Source organism: Podarcis gaigeae (genome assembly GCF_964106915.1).
Source record: "Podarcis gaigeae genome assembly, chromosome: 5".
NCBI classification, from domain to species: Eukaryota; Metazoa; Chordata; class Lepidosauria; order Squamata; family Lacertidae; genus Podarcis; species Podarcis gaigeae.
Window position 1 is genome coordinate 65706040 of NC_139681.1, and position 17238 is coordinate 65723277.

The window sequence follows — 17238 nt, forward strand, 5'->3', positions numbered from 1 at the left end:
CATTGAACTCTGCAGGACTTACTTTAGAGTAGCCATGCATTAGAATGCACTGCAGCAAGACAACATTACCAGTCTTATTAGTAGTCCTGGTTTTGCATGTTTTGAATTGGTAGCTTGCTAATGAATAAAAGAATAGATGCAGAAGAGTAGAAATAAGCAGGATATTTTTGCAACAAAGGTAGAAACTTCCAAAGCTCTGTAATTAGACAAGAATTATTTAACTTACTAATAAATGATTAGGAACTGGTATGAACTGCAAGATAACCATTTGCAGAATTTGAGTTGGTGTGATCTCAGCAAAATTTGAAGAGCATGAAATGGAACTCCTCAAATCAGGTTAGTGAGTAACAGAAAATGCAGATTCAGTTGCTAATCCCCTGCAAATTTACTTTAAAGCAATTCTTGTTTTGCATGATGGGACATGCAACACAATTCTGTGTGTTTTTACTTAGAAGTAAGGTCTACTGCTCGGTCCCAGCGCCTGCCAACCTAGCAGTTCGAAAGCACCTCCGGGTGCAAGTAGATAAATAGGGACCGCTTACCAGCGGGAAGGTAAACGGCGTTTCCGTGTGCGGCTCTGGCTCGCCAGATGCAGCTTTGTCACGCTGGCCACGTGACCCGGAAGTGTCTTCGGACAGCGCTGGCCCCTGGCCTCTTGAGTGAGATGGGCGCACAACCCCAGAGTCTGTCAAGACTGGCCCGTACGGGCAGGGGTACCTTTACCTTTACCTTTAAGGTCTACTGGCTGAATGACAGCTTTCTTCTGAATAACTATTTAGAATTTCATTTCCAACATACACTGCTAAAGTTTGGTCTGCAGTCATATCCCCTACTTGCATTCTTCCTCAATGAAGCCTAAATGTGTAACAGCATTTGCTTCCACTTCTCTCTTACTACCAGTTCCTATCCTGTTCCTAGTCTCTGTCACTTATTGTCTCAAATACCAACAGAATGTAGATTTCAAAAATGCAAGGAACTGGGCTCTTCAAATACTCAAAATACAGCATGCATATTTAACAGTATTTTATTTTTTAAAAAACTTGTATCTAGTATGGTCTACATCAGGGGTCAGCAAACTTTTTCAGCAGGGGACCAGTCCACTGTCCCTCAGACCTTGTGGGGGGCCAGACTATATTTTTTTGGGGGAAATCAACGAATTCCTGTGCCCCACAAATAACCCAAGGCTGCATTTTAAATAAAAGCATACATTCTACTCATGTAAAAACACCAGGCAGGCCTCACAAATAACCCAGAGATGCATTTTAAATAAAAGGACACATTCTACTCATGTAAAAACACACTGATCCCCAGACGGCCAGGTTTAGAAGGTGATTGGGCTGGATTCGGCCCCTGGGCCTTAGTTTGCCTACCCATGGTCTACATGGTGAATTATGGTTTTTTGAATAATTCAGTATTCTTCCTGGTCAGATAGCATGAATTCAACTATTGCCTTATAACTTTTTGAAGAATGCTGAGACAGCCATTTTTTTAAAAAATGCTTTTTTTGTCCCTTGTAGCTTTTCACTTCTCTTAAGCAATGCAGATAATTTAAACACACATCCATAAACATTTCAAATGAAGGAACCACTCTTAATATTATGATTGCTTAGATAATGGCCTAGTTGGGATGATTTTATCTCTGTTTAATAAGCCGAGATATGTACAAGCCTTTTTCATGTACACAGCAACTTCACTCCTCCCTTTGTGGTATGAGTAATCAAACTAGGAAGTCTCACTGATTAATCTTGGTTTCCCATTTCATCTGTACCAGGGAACTGTGATTACCAGCTTTTGAGCAAGCCAGGCTAGTAACTCATAGTTACTGAAGTTAATAGCCAGAATTTCCTGACTTTGTTGAAATGATAAACCATGGTTAGAGACTCCCTCGCTTGATTGCTGAAGCCATAATAAAGGAAGGTGTGAAGGAATTGTGTGCAGGGACAAAATATGAAGTATGACCCTCTGAATGTGGTAAATCAGTTTAACAACAGAAGCAGTTCTTACCTTCCCTATTTGGAAAATTTCCTTTCCCTTGAGATACCTATTGGTAAAGTTTGGTGTACAGATATTTAACTTCCAGCTACCAATGAATATTGTGGGTGAAAGGTGTATGTACAGTGTATGAAAGTTTTCATATCACTTGAAACAACACATTTACACAGTTCATATTGAGCAGTTAAATAATACTGAGCACAAGTAAGCTAATAGATCTAAATTGTAGATAAATTTGTATTGAATTGCAGCTTTATGGTGAAATAACCATCAAACATAGGGACGCGGGTGGTTCTGTGGGTTAAACCACAGAGCCTAGGACTTGCTGATCAGAAAGTTGGCGGTTCGAATCCCCATGAGCTACCAATGGGTGAGCTCCCATTGCTCAGTCCCTGCTCCTGCCAACCTAGCAGTTCGAAAGCACATCAAAGTGCAAGTAGATAAATAGGTACCGCTCTGTGGGGAAGGTAAACGGTGTTTCCGTGCGCTGCTCTGGTTTGCCAGAAGTGACTTAGTCATGCTGGCCACATGACCCGGAAGCTGTCTGCAGACAAACGCCGCCTCCCTCGGCCAATAAAGCGAGATGAGCACTGCAACCCAAGAGTTGGTCACAACTGGACCTAATGGTCAGGGCTCCCTTTACCTTTACCTTTAACCATCAAACGTGGCAGAGGTCTACAAATGTTGACTTGGATAATGAACCAGCTGTCATGTCTGGCCAATCCCTCCCTTCTCCCAAGGCTTCAGACTTTCACCCAAGAGAAAAGTGAGAACTTATTTCATTTGCACTAGCATATGGAGAACATATATGGCAGGAATATCTCCTCAGAAGAAATCCCTGTTATTTTTGTCCAGACTGCCGCACAAGTGAAAACTGTCAGGTGGAAATCTTGTGCTGAGTGTCCTGTATGCCAGAGGGCCTGCAGTGAGTTGGCAAGTGGAGTTATGCAAGCCTGAACCCTCAGGTATTAAGCCTATCTTGCTGCATGGGCTGGGCCAGCCTTCCCCAATCTGGTGCCCTCCAAAGATTGTTAGACCTAAACATTGTTAGTTCCTGCCAGTATCACCAATGGCCAGGGATGATGGGAGTTATAGTCCAAAACATTTGGAGGGCACCAGGTTGAGGGAAACTGGATAAGACAGCTTTAGTCACTGATGGTATTATCATGCCGCATTATATCTTCAAATGTAATTACAAACTCTTAACCATCTTTATGGTCACAAATTCCTTGAATGAATAAATTAATCATACCATCATATTGTTCATATGGATGCCCTTTGAGACTACCAGAAACAGGTTTTGCAAGAATAGATAAATATAAGACCCCTGGTCTTATATGTAGACCAGGGGTCCCCAGCCCTGTGGCTCCTGAGCTGCAGGTGGCCCCCAAACTCTTTCAGGGCAGCTCCCAAGCTACTTGGCTGCTGCTGTTACTCTCCTGGCTTTTTCCTTCAGCCCTACACTGTTTCTCATTGTCCCGAGGGACACCATCTACTGCCACTGTCCTGCGCTTCCCCTGCAAATATACACCAGCTTCATTGTTTCTTCTGGCCTCCAAGTAGCACCATAGCGGCCTCTGTATATAGGAATGTTTCCGAATCCATTTGAAGTGGCACCGGAAAAGGCAAGTGAATTATTTTCATATAAAATTCGTTGATTTGCAAGCCAATGATAATCCCAGTGACATATACAAATTAAATAGTTTTTATTCTGGCCTACCTGATATATTTACCAACCTAAAGAAATTTGCTGAAGGCATACTTATAGTCTTTGGCACCACATTTTTTTTTTTCAAAGATGAAAATTGTCAAATCCAAGTGGGGTCAAAACTTACAAATGGACATTTACGTGGCATTTTAAGAGTGTCTGTCACAGACTTTAACCTGGACATCAGTGCCTTGGCTAACAGAAAACAACCACAGAAATGACCAGGTAAGCATGTGCAGCTATATGAGGACATAGATTCTATAATACTTAGATTGTTTCAAAATGATTCAGGTTAACATTTCTTCGTTGACCTCTGACTTTTTACTTTTGACCTTGATTAGCAAATTAATAATGTTGAGTCCCATTTTGATTCAAGCTGCCACCCTCTTTAGGCATTGGAATCTCGAATATGGCCCCCATGTGTCACAAGGTTGGGGACCCCGATACAGACAACCAGTTCTCTGAGAACTTTAATAGCCATTTTCAAGCTGAAGAATGCTATAGTCAGCTGAACATGATGTTACAGACAAGAGGCTTGATGTGTTATGATTAACCTTCGTAGGGGTAATGGCCTCCTGAATAGTAAACCATCCCATCACTCTTTGATTGAAGACATCATGTATTAGGATATGTGATGAATGCTTTCTGGCCATTTTTGTTTCTGGGAATAGTTGGATTGGGTTAGACATCCTTCTTGGATAACTGGGATAATCCTGTTCTTCCAAAATTAGTAACAGAAATTGATTTCTATTTGGCACAGTTTATAGAATTGTTTTTACGTTCTTTAGACTGGCCTTTAAGAAATACTGATTTTCAAAGGGCCTAAGTGAAACTACTCATTGCAAAATTTAGCTTTTTGTGAATCCACAATGCAGACCTGTTTTCTCTTTCCCCCTTACCTACTACAAAGTTGTTGTGCCTCTTGTAAGTGTCATCCTAATAATCTGAGAATGGTGAGGGCATACTATAAACAACTTTTCCTAGGAGGAGAAAACGTGAGTGAACAATGGCAAATCAGTCTTACTGAAGCTGTTTTATCCAATTGGGAGGATAAGCAGGTCAAGACAGACCTTTTGCCTCCCCTGAAATTTCTTCTTTATCCTCCTACAGGATATGTCTGATCTTGATGTGTGGGGGAGGTGCAAGTTATGACAAGCTGTCCTCCCCCATTTGGAAACTTTAAATCCTGTTGAAGTCATGCTGTGACATGTTAGCACAACCAGAAATTCCTACATTAGGAGCAGAAAACAATGGGATGCAATGGAACCCTTCCAGAATATATTTTATCTCCAGCATGGAGTTGGTGGCATGTTAGGTCACATCTCGTATTGCAACCGTATATTTTGAAGGATGTAAAATATCTGCTTAAATGTCAGGGTGTTTTTTTGCACAGACAACAGAATGAGATCTAGTAGCTTGTTATACTGTGATGGATTTAATCTTGCTGCAGACCATCTATTAGCAGTACATGTGATCGATTGTGTGGTTTATTCTGTAGAATGTTGCAACACGTTTAGGGAAAACATTGCAAGGAAACATGGTAAAATGGAGATCTGGCTGAGAAATGCCTGGAGAGGTTCAAGAGAGTATCTGATTCTCACGAAAGTTTATGGATTGCTGTTGTAGGGAACTGGAAAGGAAGTTACATTCTGCCTTGGCTTTTAATGTTAAAATTGTTAAAAGCCAAGATGGAGAAGGCAGTTCCTGTGAAGTAGCATGGAAGAGCCCCTCAGTGTGACAACATGGGTCTCAAGAGTGTTCTGTTTTCAGTGTGGACCAGCATGCGTTTAAGACCCTAGTGGTATGGTTGCGCACCCAGCCCACACTTTCTCTCATAATTGCAAACTTTAAAAGGCGAGAGAGGAATAACACATGCTAAGCACTTTAAACGCTTGAAAACACTATACTCATGATGATTACTAATACTACTACAGTACTATTATTTTTTTGAATGAATATGGAGATGCAACATTGTCTAGCATCAGAATGCTGCACTTCCCTTCCTTCTCGCGTGTTTTGACATTGATAGACATAGTGACCTCGGCCATTGAGGCTGGACAGGAAGAGTTGTGAAACACTTTTCTAGTTGAAGATGATTGTACTATGTGAATAAGTTAAAAGAATTCACACCAGGTTCCGAGGAGCTTAGAACTAGCTGGATGGTGGTAGTCTAGCAACGAAAGAATACAGTGGTACCTTAGTTCTCAAACTTAATCCATTCTGGCAGTCTGTTCGACTCCTGAAACCATTCAAAAACCAAGGCGCAGCTTCCGATTAGCTGCAGGAACTTCCTGCACTCAAGCAGAAGCTGCGTCGGATGTTTGGCTTCCGAAAAACGTTTGCAAACAGGAACACTTACTTCTGGGATTGCGGCGTTCGGAAGCGGATTTGTTCAGCAATTAAGCCATTCAGGAACCAAGGTTTCACTGTACTTCTTGAAGGAGATATGGCAATGTTCTAAGCACAACTTATTTTGATTGCATTTAACTATATTTGATATTAGAGGATTTTTCTATGCTTGAGGATTTTGCTTTAGCATATGGAAGAGAAAGGGGACATGTGCAGTTTGGGGAATTAAATTATGTACTGTGAACCAAGCTCTATGAAAGGCAATACAGGCTCCCCCCTTACATATGTGGGGGTTACTTTCTGGGACCCCGTGCACGTAAGTGAAATTTGTTTAATTGGGGAACACCCTTTAAACACCCTCTCTGCCCCTCTTTCTCCAATCCAGATCAAAAATACTGGATCCAAAAATATCCAGAACTAGAATTGAAGCTCTGGGGCTGGCTGGAGGTTAGAGGATGTGTGGAAAAGCGTTGGCTGCTGTTGCACTACCCCACATGTCAGCTGTTAGGTGGGGAGGTTGAGCAGCCTAAACTAAGCCCACCTGTGCCACCAGTCACCTCACTGACATTATCTTTGGGCTCTGGGAAGGGTGTCCTCAAAAGCCACGAGGACTCTCCAGCTCTCCCCCGCCATTTCCAGGCTTGAATCCATTTGTTTATTGATTTCCCGGCACCATGCATATATGTGGTTGCATAGGAGTTGGTCTTGTGTAAGTGGTTGTCTTTATATTACTTAATTCCTAACCTTTCCTTTTTTCCTGACTCAAAGCTGTGAACCTGAGTGATGAATAGGGAAGACTGGCCACAATAAAAAGTTGCTGCTCAACAGTGATATTTGACTGTTTTACTAGTCTAAACACAGCTTTGTTCTTTCTGATTTTTTGTCATAACATCACATTTTCTGAACAAATAAAATGCAGCTGATATGCATTTGGACTGTGTCTTTTGACGTGTAATATGATTCTTTTGATGTTGGCATCTGTCTGTCTTGGGAGACAATGGAAGAGTACACCTTCGGGGATAAACTCAAACCGTTGCAGAGTTACAGTGCTTGCTGGGGCTGTAAAAACTGATGCAGAAGAGACAGGTTTTATTTTAAGCATGTGTAATTAATAGGATTTATTCCTTAAACATGCTTAAAATGACAGCCTTGGTCTTTCATTACATTATTCAAGAAACCTCAAGGTACCGGTATGTTGTCTAGGTTAAAAGACAGGTTGATACTGGCCTCATTCACATGATATGGTAAGCCAAGGGCTCCTAAAAAGCAGTTTGCAGCCACTTTGCTCTTTCATGGATTTATTTACACCCATGCCATTCCAAGCTAAGCCAGGCCCATTGTTAAGCACTCTCCTTGCTGACAATTTGCAATAAATATTCAAGAATAATATATTTCGGTAATACTAGGTAATGTGAATCAGGCAACAGACTCCGTATTACATAGAGAGAATTGGGCACATATTGGTTTAGCTAGTGAATGCAAGGTTTGCAACATGTGGATCAATATCAGACTATAAAGAGAGATCAAACCATGTCCTAGCAGTGTTCCAGGATCAGACGATACTGAAGGGACTGAGAAAAGGAGACAGATAGTTACTACTATATGAAGTATTACATGTAAGAAATACGGTAATAATCAGATGCACAAGTATAAGGAGATGGCCAACTAGCAGCATTTCGGATAAAAATGTAGGAATCATAAAGTAGTGGATGAACAACGAAAGACAGGTCTGCAATATGATGCAATGGCACATAAGACCAAACCTGTTTTAGTCTGTATCAACAGGAACATCATGTCTTGTTGACCCAGAGCAATAGTACTGTACTACTGCTCTGCCTGGTGCTTGTAAAACCACATCTGAAGTTGTTTTCAGTTCTGTGTATCCCAGTACAAGTAGAATGTTGTCAATTTTGAATTAAAAGAAAATCTTATGAGAGCTACACAAACGATAACTGTTCTAGGAAGCATATTTAGATGAAGAAATGCTGAATAACGTTTGAGGGTTTAACAACTTAAAAGATGATGTAGTGGGAACAGATATGCTAACAGTTCTCAGATACTTTAAACATCAGAAGAGAGGGTAAATAATTGTTGTCCATCTTCTGAAGATAGAAATAATGGTTCTAAAAGTCAAGGGTAGATTTAGGTAATTATTGTATTGTGTGATGTGGCTCTTAGATTACTGTTGTTTATTTAATTACTGGCAGAAGAAAGTTGATGGCTGAAAATTAAGTACAACTGTTTACTTCCTACTCGAGTGGTTGGTGCAATATGGAGTACTGTACTACTGTTCCATACACTCCCCTACTTTTTCCCCAAGAGCACTATTTTATCCAACTCCACTTGTAAGGAAACCACCTATGAAATGTGACCTGTGTGCTGTGTACAAGAATCACTAGGTTATGGTGACAAGGCATTCTCATACAGGTATCTAACCCCTAGAGTTTTTCCTGCCCCCTTAAACTACAACTCCCAGAATTATTTGAGGTAAGCCTTGTTCTTTAAATGTGTTGGAACGTATGGTGTGGGTGTGGGCGGTTTCTGCCTCCTGTGCCTATGTTGAAATTATAGGCAAAGTATTTTGATTTGAACGCCCGAGGTCCAGGATTAAAACAGAATATTTGTTAATAATAATAATAATAATAATAATAATTGTTATTTATACCCTGCCCATCTGGCTGGGTTTCCCCAGCCGCTCTGGGCGGCTCCCAACAAAATATTAAAATACAATACTCCATTAAACATTAAAAGCTTCCCTAAACAGGGCAGCCTTCAGATGTCTTCTAAAAGTCTGGTAGTTGTTTTTCTCTTTGACATCTGGTGGGAGTGCGTTCCACAAAGTGGGTGCCACTACCAAGAAGGCTCTCTGCCTGGTTCCCTATATTTCTTGAGCATGTTCACTCCGACTCCGAAGAGTTTATGGGGCTTATTACGTGGTAGTCTGCGAGTTTAGGATTGCAGGCACGCAGCACGAACTTTTTACACGTTTCCTCGGAATACATGCCCAAGGTTTTGTTTCTGAGTAAACGTACACATGGTCGCCACGTTTTGCTATGGAGGAGGTGGAAGAGTTCCTTTTCGGCTTTCGCCCCCCTTCCCTTCAGTCGAAATGGGAGAATTCGCCTCCCTTGGCGGCGGGGCTAGTTGGGGGACTTGCAGCTCGGGCGGGAGCGGCTGCGTCGCTTGACCCAGCGCTTCTCCGCGCCTCCCCAGTCGCTGGCAGCTGGGCCGGGCCTTCCCAGGAAGGGAAAGGGAAGGGGCCCGGCTCGTCTGACGTGTGAGCCTGGGATTGGCAGCCTCTCCCCCATATAGCAGACGGGAAGGTGCCTCGCCGCCTTCCCGGGAGCGCTTCGGGGCTTCTCCAGCAGAGCGAGCTAAGAAGGCACGGGCCGGAGTGAGTGCCACGTACGGGGCAGGAGGGCGGGCGCGCGGGCCGGGGGTGGCGGGAGAGCAGAAGGGAAGGCGGCGGCAGCCGCGGGAATGCGGGGCTGGGGTGCAGAGCAGGGGCAGCGGAGAGAAAGAAAGGGGGGTGGTTGGGAGGAGGAGGAGAGAGAGAGCGAGCTGCTTGCCGACGTGGAGGCAGAGAGGAGGCGCCGGCACGGGCTGTCCTCCCGCGTCCTCCCCTGCGGAGCTGCCCCTCTCTCCGCATTCCTCCCCCTGGAAGACGGAGGGTGACCCGAGCGGGGCGCATGCTTCGCGCCGGGGCTCCGTCCCCTCGGCAGGGAGGCGAGGAGCAGGAGGAGGGGCGGGGGAACCGATCGGGCTACGTGTCACAGGCGCGCGGCAGCCGGATCTCCTCCCCCTCCCAACTCAGCCGCAAAACTTTGCACCAACTTTCCTGGCCAGGTTCTTCCTGCTCCTCCGAGGAGCGACGGGGGCGGAGGAGCAGCAGCGGCAGGAAAAAGAAGAAAAAGCCCACTCCTCCCTCTCCGGGCCGGCGCGTCCTAGGCTCCTGACCTTAAACGAGCCAGAAGAAAAAGCCGGGAAAGGGAGGGGGGCGAAACGAGAGGCTTTGTACTCTATCCTCTCCACATACCCCGCTCCATTTTGCAGGAGGGCCCCAGGCAACATTCCTAATCCTGTGGCTGATGTGGACATTGCAGAGGGCAAAAGCGGGATGCGGCCCTAAAGCCTGCTAGACTATTCTCCCCCCTGAGGGCTGGTTGCAGGTTATGGAGGTTCCTTCTGCCTACAGTATTGATATTTTTTTGACGGGGGGGGGCCGACAACCTCCTTCCTCCCAAGTGCATCCCTGTCTACTACATGAACGAAGCAAGAAAGTGAGCAAGCGGGCATAAGATTGCACATGTGTGCACGCACACACACACACACTGTGGGCAGCATGGCTGGAAGGAGTGGGTCCTCTGGCACTGGTCAGGGAGAGAGAGAGAGAAAGTCTGGGAGCGGCTTCTTGGTCGTTCCTGTCTTCATTGAATTGGAAATGACCACAAGGCTCATCTAGTCCAGTACCCTGCAATGCAGGAATCCTTTGCCCAATGTGGGGCTTGAACCCACAACCCTGAGATTGGGAGTCTCATGCTCTACCAACTGAGATATCCTCTCGCCCAGTCCCCACCATTGTGGCCCTCAGAGCGTAAGCATAGGCTTGCCAGGGGCCAGTTGGTGGCGGTGGAAGGAGCCACCTCATTTTGCACTGCAGGGAGCTCAGTCCTCCTTTACTGGGCCAGGTTTCAACGCTTCCACTTGACAGGTTGGCCGCAATGCGTGTGGCACTGCCCTGTGGCAGGCACGATGCCTGCTTGAAGTTGCTCCCAGCGCCTTACACACAGCAGCACCCTCTCCCCACAGACCCTTTCCCACCATTTTTGGGTGATTCTGTGCTTGGAGATGCTTGGCTACCCTCAAGCAACAGCAGCACCTCACCTGGTGTGTTCCTCACTGGCTTGACTGAAAAGGCCAGATCACTAGGCATCAACCACCATCGCGCCACTCAGAGCATAGAATCATAGAGTTGGAAGAGACCACAAGGGCCATCGAGTTCAACCCCATGCCAAGCAGGAAACACCATCAGAGCACTCCTGACATATGGTTGTCAAGCCTCTGCTTAAGGACCTCCAAAGAAGGAGACTCCACCACACTCCTTGGCAGCAAATTCCACTGTCGAACAGCTCTTACTGTCAGGAAGTTCTTCCTAATGTTTAGGTGGAATCTTCTTTCTTGTAGTTTGGATCCATTGCTCCGTGTCCGCTTCTCTGGAGCAGAAAGCATAGGTGAGCAAACAAGAGGATGAGGTGGCTGCTCAGTGAGTGAGCAGCTTGCACCTGTGCTTTCTCTTTGGGCACCATAGTTGTGGGGATTGGACCCAGCAGGTGAAATCCTCTCTACAGCAGTTTGTTGTGAAAGAGGGCAAATGAGTGGCAAGGGCCCCTTCACTGAGTGAGAGAAACAATGAGTGATTAGAGAACATGGCAGCTGTTCCTTGCATCCATCACTCATTCACCTGTTTTTATGAGGGGGGTGGGAATGCAAGCAGCAACTGTTCTGTGCCCCCTTCCCCCTGAGTCTTAGGTGGGAGCAGGTGGGTAGAAAGTAGCGGTGCTTTTGCTGTACCCAGCAGTGAACAGGACCACAGTGACTTTGCAGTAGCTTGGTCGGGGTCTGCGTTGTTGGGGCCTTCTGGGCTTGGCTTGTGAGGCTACAGGTAACTGGGGCAGCATCTGCCGCCTTGCCCTCCTTGTGTGAGCTTCCGCACCTATTGGCAAACTCCAGACCCCACAAGAAACAAAACTGCCCTGTAAAGGACAAACTGTAACTTTCTGTAGGCTGCTTGCTGATCTTAGGTTTATATGGGCACCTTTCCAGAGATTATTGCAAGTTGCTCAACTGGAGCCAGGAATTTTGAATCACTCATAACACACATGCCTGTAGAATTCATGAAAACCTCACTCTTCTCCTCTCTCCCTTTCTGCACCAGTAACTTTGAGGTTGGCTTTGCCTGCAGTTCTTTGGTTGTCTTTCAGTACACTGGTGCCTTCCCAGTGAGACTGGTTCCCTGGGTTGGTAGGTAGGCCTGGGAGGGTAGGGCAGGCTTTAATTACAATTACCTTGTTTCTTAGCACATGTAAGAAACAGTGAAGTAATGGCCATGAATAAAAGCAAGGCCCAAGGAAAGGGGGGGGGGAGGTTTCAGAAGCTGATTTCTACTCTGCAGTTGCATGGGAATGAGGGCGGTTGACTCACAGAGCAGGTCTTAATCACTCAAAATTGGTTCATGTGCAAAGGTGGCGTTGAAGTCTGCCATATAGAAGAAGAAGAAGCCTTGCTGTGCTTTTGAAGTTCTCGGGCTGGGTGTTGTCTTGCAAGGGTGTGTGTATGTGGTAATAAAGCGTTAGTGTCACCATGAAAGAGCTGGATGCTGGGAAGACGTCTTGACCCTGATCTTGCACAGTCTGGCATGTGTTTGTGGCTGTCCGAGACTTGGAAATGCTTTGATGTCAACAGACTAATCACACCGTTGAAGGGATATTTAGGCTTTTGCAGAATTGGTGAGTCTCAGGCACCATGGATTTGATCTGGGGATGGGAACTTGTCTAGTTTGGCCTCCTGTTTTTTGTATGCATGTTCTCCTACCCCACTGCTTTTTAATTATGGAACTAATGCTAGGGTTTTCCAAAAACCATATTGAACCAGTGGGATATGTCTGAGATTTAGCGTCTGCTGGAGATATCCTAAGGATTTGTGGTAGAGAATATTGAGTCTTTTGTTTCATGCCATGTGCCTTATAAAAATGCTTGTTACTCATTATTTCAATATATTTAGAGTTATTCAAAGCTTCCTATCTGAATCTCATAAATTTTTCAAGCCAAACTAATTTTGAAAGTGTAAGCTCCAAATAGATATAGATTAGCAATTGTTTTGAATCTATTTTATACACACCTAACTCTTCTTTTAACAAAGCCAGCTACTTTAAATCCAATCAGTGGGATCATTCTTCTGTAGATGTCTTTGAATTTAGGGGTACGCATGCATAGTAAATGCTCACAGTGAATTTATTTCTGTCTGAAGGAGTTATTTAAAAAACCTAAACAGCTGCTCATTATCATAAATGAAAAAGTGTATCTTTCTCTGTTTTAAACTCTTTCTATGGGTGATGATATTCAGAATTCTATATTCTGGGTAACTTTTACTAAACGGATTAAATGGAAGATCATTTTTCTGCTGTAGAATTAACTGGTGCCAAACTTTCTGCTGTATTCCACTAGAAATGTGTGGCTAATCTGTTTGCCACAAATGTGGGTCTGTGTGGTGTTGCTTTTGTTTGGCCTAGCTCAGGGGTCTGCAACCCGCGGCTCCGGAGCCGCATGTGGCTCTTTTACACCTTTGCCGCGGCTCCGGGGCGGATACTAGCGAGGGGAGGAGGCGCATTGTGCGCCCCGACACTCCCCACTGTGGCGGGCGCTGTACTGGCTGTGACGTCGCATGGGGGCGGTGCGTGCGTTAGTCACGCACCCCCCTAACATCACCTTCCCGCCCGCCCGCTACATTGTAAGGGGCATGTACGCTGGTCACTGTTTTGAAAGGGAGTGAAGAACACACACACAAAAAAGGTAACATGTTAATTTAACGTTTATTTCTATGAGGAGGAGTAATTCTGAGGGGTCAAACAAAGAAATAATAAAAAAGTTAAAAAAAAGTTATTTTAATAATGATGAGTTTTGCGGCTCCCAGTTTTTTATTATTATTCGGAAACGGGTTCAAGTGGCTCTTTTTGTCTTAAAGGTTGCAGACCCCTGGCCTAGCTGCTGTATCTTTACAGTTACCCCCTGTGTTAAATTATGGTTTTACAAGTGTAATTTTGCTATTCTTGCTCAGCCCAGGTTTAGTATGGCTTATATCACAAATTATGTCGGCTGTGGAGCGGAGTACTTCTGTGTCCGTGGCGTGTGGTTTAGAACGAAACCCCGGGTCAAAAACTGTTGGCTAGTTTTTTCCGGCAGGCTACCGCAGATCAGGAGATGGCATCCTGTCAGGGCCTTGCTGGTGCTGACAGACAACTTTTATGAGCCAGTCAACAAATAACAAAACCCAGGCAAGCCAGTATAGAACTTGGCCTTGCGGAGGTTTTAAGCTTCTAGCTGCAGCAGACAAATGGGGATTGCTATTCTTGCTCATTTCTGTAGCACTCTTCAGCATACAAGGATGCTTTTCAATTCTTTTTCTCAGAGGGTTGCTAGCCCTTTAAGATTATCCTTTCCCCTCCCCCTCCCAAGCTGTGAATGGTCTCTGGTACAGGCAGTGCTGAGGTGGCATTTGTGCAAATTACACTTGGCTCTGTGCTGACACTGATACGCTGTAGGACCCTTCTGAAGGTTTTCTCCCTCTAAATAACAGGCGGCTTGGGAGATAGGCATACACTCTTTCAGGTGTAAAAATGTATTAATTTTAAAATGAGCTTTCTTGGGGCGGGGATGTTAACCAGAGTTTTAAGAAATACTCTCTCCCCCCCCATTCAGGTTATTACATAAAATAAAAACAGGCTGTTACAGTTTTTACATTTTTTATACCACAAAACAAAATCCCTTGCTCCTACCATTCATTCCAATGTGACTGTTCATTCCATATTAATGTTTATGTTGTAAACATATGTTGCAATAAAAATAACATCCTTATTTCCATTAATAATTACTTGTAGATGGGTCATTGAATATGATTGGCCCTTAACAGAACAAACTCGGTTTTTCATTGTGTGTCCTGCATGTTACCTCCTAGTTTTTGTGAATGAATGAATAAGTTGCATGAAGCATTTTCTTTGTCATTAGAACTGTAACCCAACTGAATTGTGAAAGAATTCACATTTACCTTGGGGTAAGCTGTACTAAAGTAGATTTCCTTCTGAGAAGACACATAGACATTCACTGTTTATTTGGTGTGGGGGTTTTTTAAGATCGGCCCTCCCACCCTGCATGGGAACTGGTCCAAACTGCCAACCATACTACTTCATGAGGGATTGGTTACTAAAATGACCAGTTATTTCTTACTAATCACCATTGTTTCACATAACTTAGCCTTTTTACCCTCGTAGACCCTGATAAGCTTTTCCATTTTGTGACAGGGCAGGCCCCCCCAAACTCGGCCCTCCAGATGTTTTCGGACTACAACTCCCATCATCCCTGACCACTGGTCCTGTTAGCTAGGGATGATGGGAGTTGTAGTAGTCCCAAAACAGCTGGTGGGCCGAGTTTGGGGATGCCCGTGATAGGGTTTCATGACAGGAAACTGAAAGTCTTAGGACCTATAATTTTGGGCTGTGAAAACTTATGTGACATAGAGCCCTGGTTAATCCCATGAGGGCAGAATGGTTAGCAAGCCAAACCTTGGAAAAAGTAGACAGGGCAGCTATTTCATTAACATGGCAAAAAGCCTGCAGCCCAATCCTGAGCATCCATAAGCACTATTAGCCCTTTGATGAGATGGATATTGAGTTCGGATCTAGCTATGTTGTCATTTTTTATTAGCAGGCGTGCATATAAAGTCATGGGGTGGTGTATTGGGAATACTAGGTTTGGGGGAAGTAAGGATGCAGTATACAGTCATACCTTGGTTATTGAACGGCTTAGTTGCCAGACAAATTGGCTCCCGAACGCTGCAAACCTGGAAGTAAGTGTTCCGTTTTGCGAACGTTTTTCGGAAGCTGAACTTACGATGTGGCTTCCACTTGAGTGCAGGAAACTCCTGCAGCCAATCGGAAGCTGTGCCTTGGTTTGCGAATGGTTTTGGGAGTCGAACTGACTCCTGGAACGGATTAAGTTCGCTAACCAAGGTACGACTGTACAGGAGGTGGTGATCGACAAAAAATGGAGCTGTTGCTTTTTAGGATGGAGGTAGATGCTTTTTTCTGCAAGATCATGTACTTTGCAGTTGAAGCACTGGTGTTGTCTTGCTATGAATCCTTTCTTTACTAAATAAACATTGGACTTCCAGAGGAAACCTAATAGATGGAACAGCCATACCTGTGTTCTTGCACAAGGGGGCTGACATGATTTCTGGCTCTACTTGCTTTTATATCTATCATCTATCTATCATCTATCTATCTATCTATCTATATCTATCTATCTATCATCTATCATCTATCTATATCTATCATCTCTATATCTATATGACTTAAAAGTGAAGGTTTGTTTGTTTATTACATATCTATGCCACCTTTTTCCTTCTAAGGAGCTCAAGGTGGTGTACATGGTTCTCCTCCCCATTTCATCCTCACAACAACCTTGTGGGGTAGGTTAGGCTAAGGGATGGTGAATGGCCCAAGGTCACCCAGTGAGCTTCATGGCTTAGTGGAAATTCAAACCCTGGTCTCCCAGGTCATAGTCCAACACTCTAACTACTACAGCACAACTCCATAACACTTAATCCAAAGACAAGTCCAAGTTTGATCACATAAGGCTTTTAAAACCTCTGGCTCTTTTCACTGCTGCTGCCTCTTTAAAAAGCTTAAACTTTGATACATTCGAGGAATGACCAGAGAAATGTGTTAAGCATGCTTGGGTCTTTTCAGTTTGTGGAGAACAAATAGTTGGTGATTTGGAATGTTTGTTCTGTTTGACCTTGCTGTAATCAACAGGACTTCGAAGTGTACTGTTTCAGCCCTTTTTGTTCTGTATTTAATTATATATAATGGCTTCTATTAACAAAATGCTAACCATTTAAATTAAAATAGATTAAATTGCCACATGATTTGCTGTTGCTGTCTGAAAACGCCGATCTTGTTGAAAATTAAATTATAGCTAGACATGTAGGGTGCATGCATACTTTGTGTTTTGCACAGAAACCATTTCCGTGGAATTAACAGGAGTTTGCTGCTTGCTCAATATGTGTTTTTTTTAATAAAAAAAATATTATGTGGCTTATTCGTTATTTTCCCCTCCCCCAATAACATTGGTCCAAACATGTGTGCAGATCTACTTTTTTCAGTTTCCTTTATGAGGCATTTGCAGTTTGCTACCCAGAGCTGAATTCTTTTATGCTTCCCTTTGTTCTGCTGTATTCTTGCTCTTCAACTTGCTGCCAGTGATGAATGCTCCAAATTCACTGTCCTCTTTCACCTTTCATCTCTCTGGTTTGATATCCATCCTCATCCCCACATCCATCACCAGTTTCCTTTGCCTCTGGGAGTCTCCTCCTGTTTGTGTCAGAGGAGGGAAGGTCATACACAAATCTTCCTTTTT

At 44.2% G+C, this 17238-nt stretch overlaps 1 protein-coding gene across 6 annotated transcripts in view; it reads left to right on the top strand.

Moving 5' to 3' along the window:
* Window positions 1-17238, top strand: part of HDLBP (high density lipoprotein binding protein) — a 55106-nt gene that overhangs the window by 1010 nt on the left and 36858 nt on the right. Inside the window, exon 1 of one of the 6 annotated variants that reach the window (XM_083741780.1) lies at window positions 9330-9443. The exons of 3 other annotated variants lie outside the window; for them this stretch is intronic. The gene's annotated coding sequence lies outside the window, so the exon portion shown is untranslated. Of the gene's footprint in view, window positions 1-9329; window positions 9444-17238 lie in introns of those variants that run through there. 2 more of the 6 variants (XM_083741782.1, XM_083741784.1) reach the window with 2 other exon arrangements.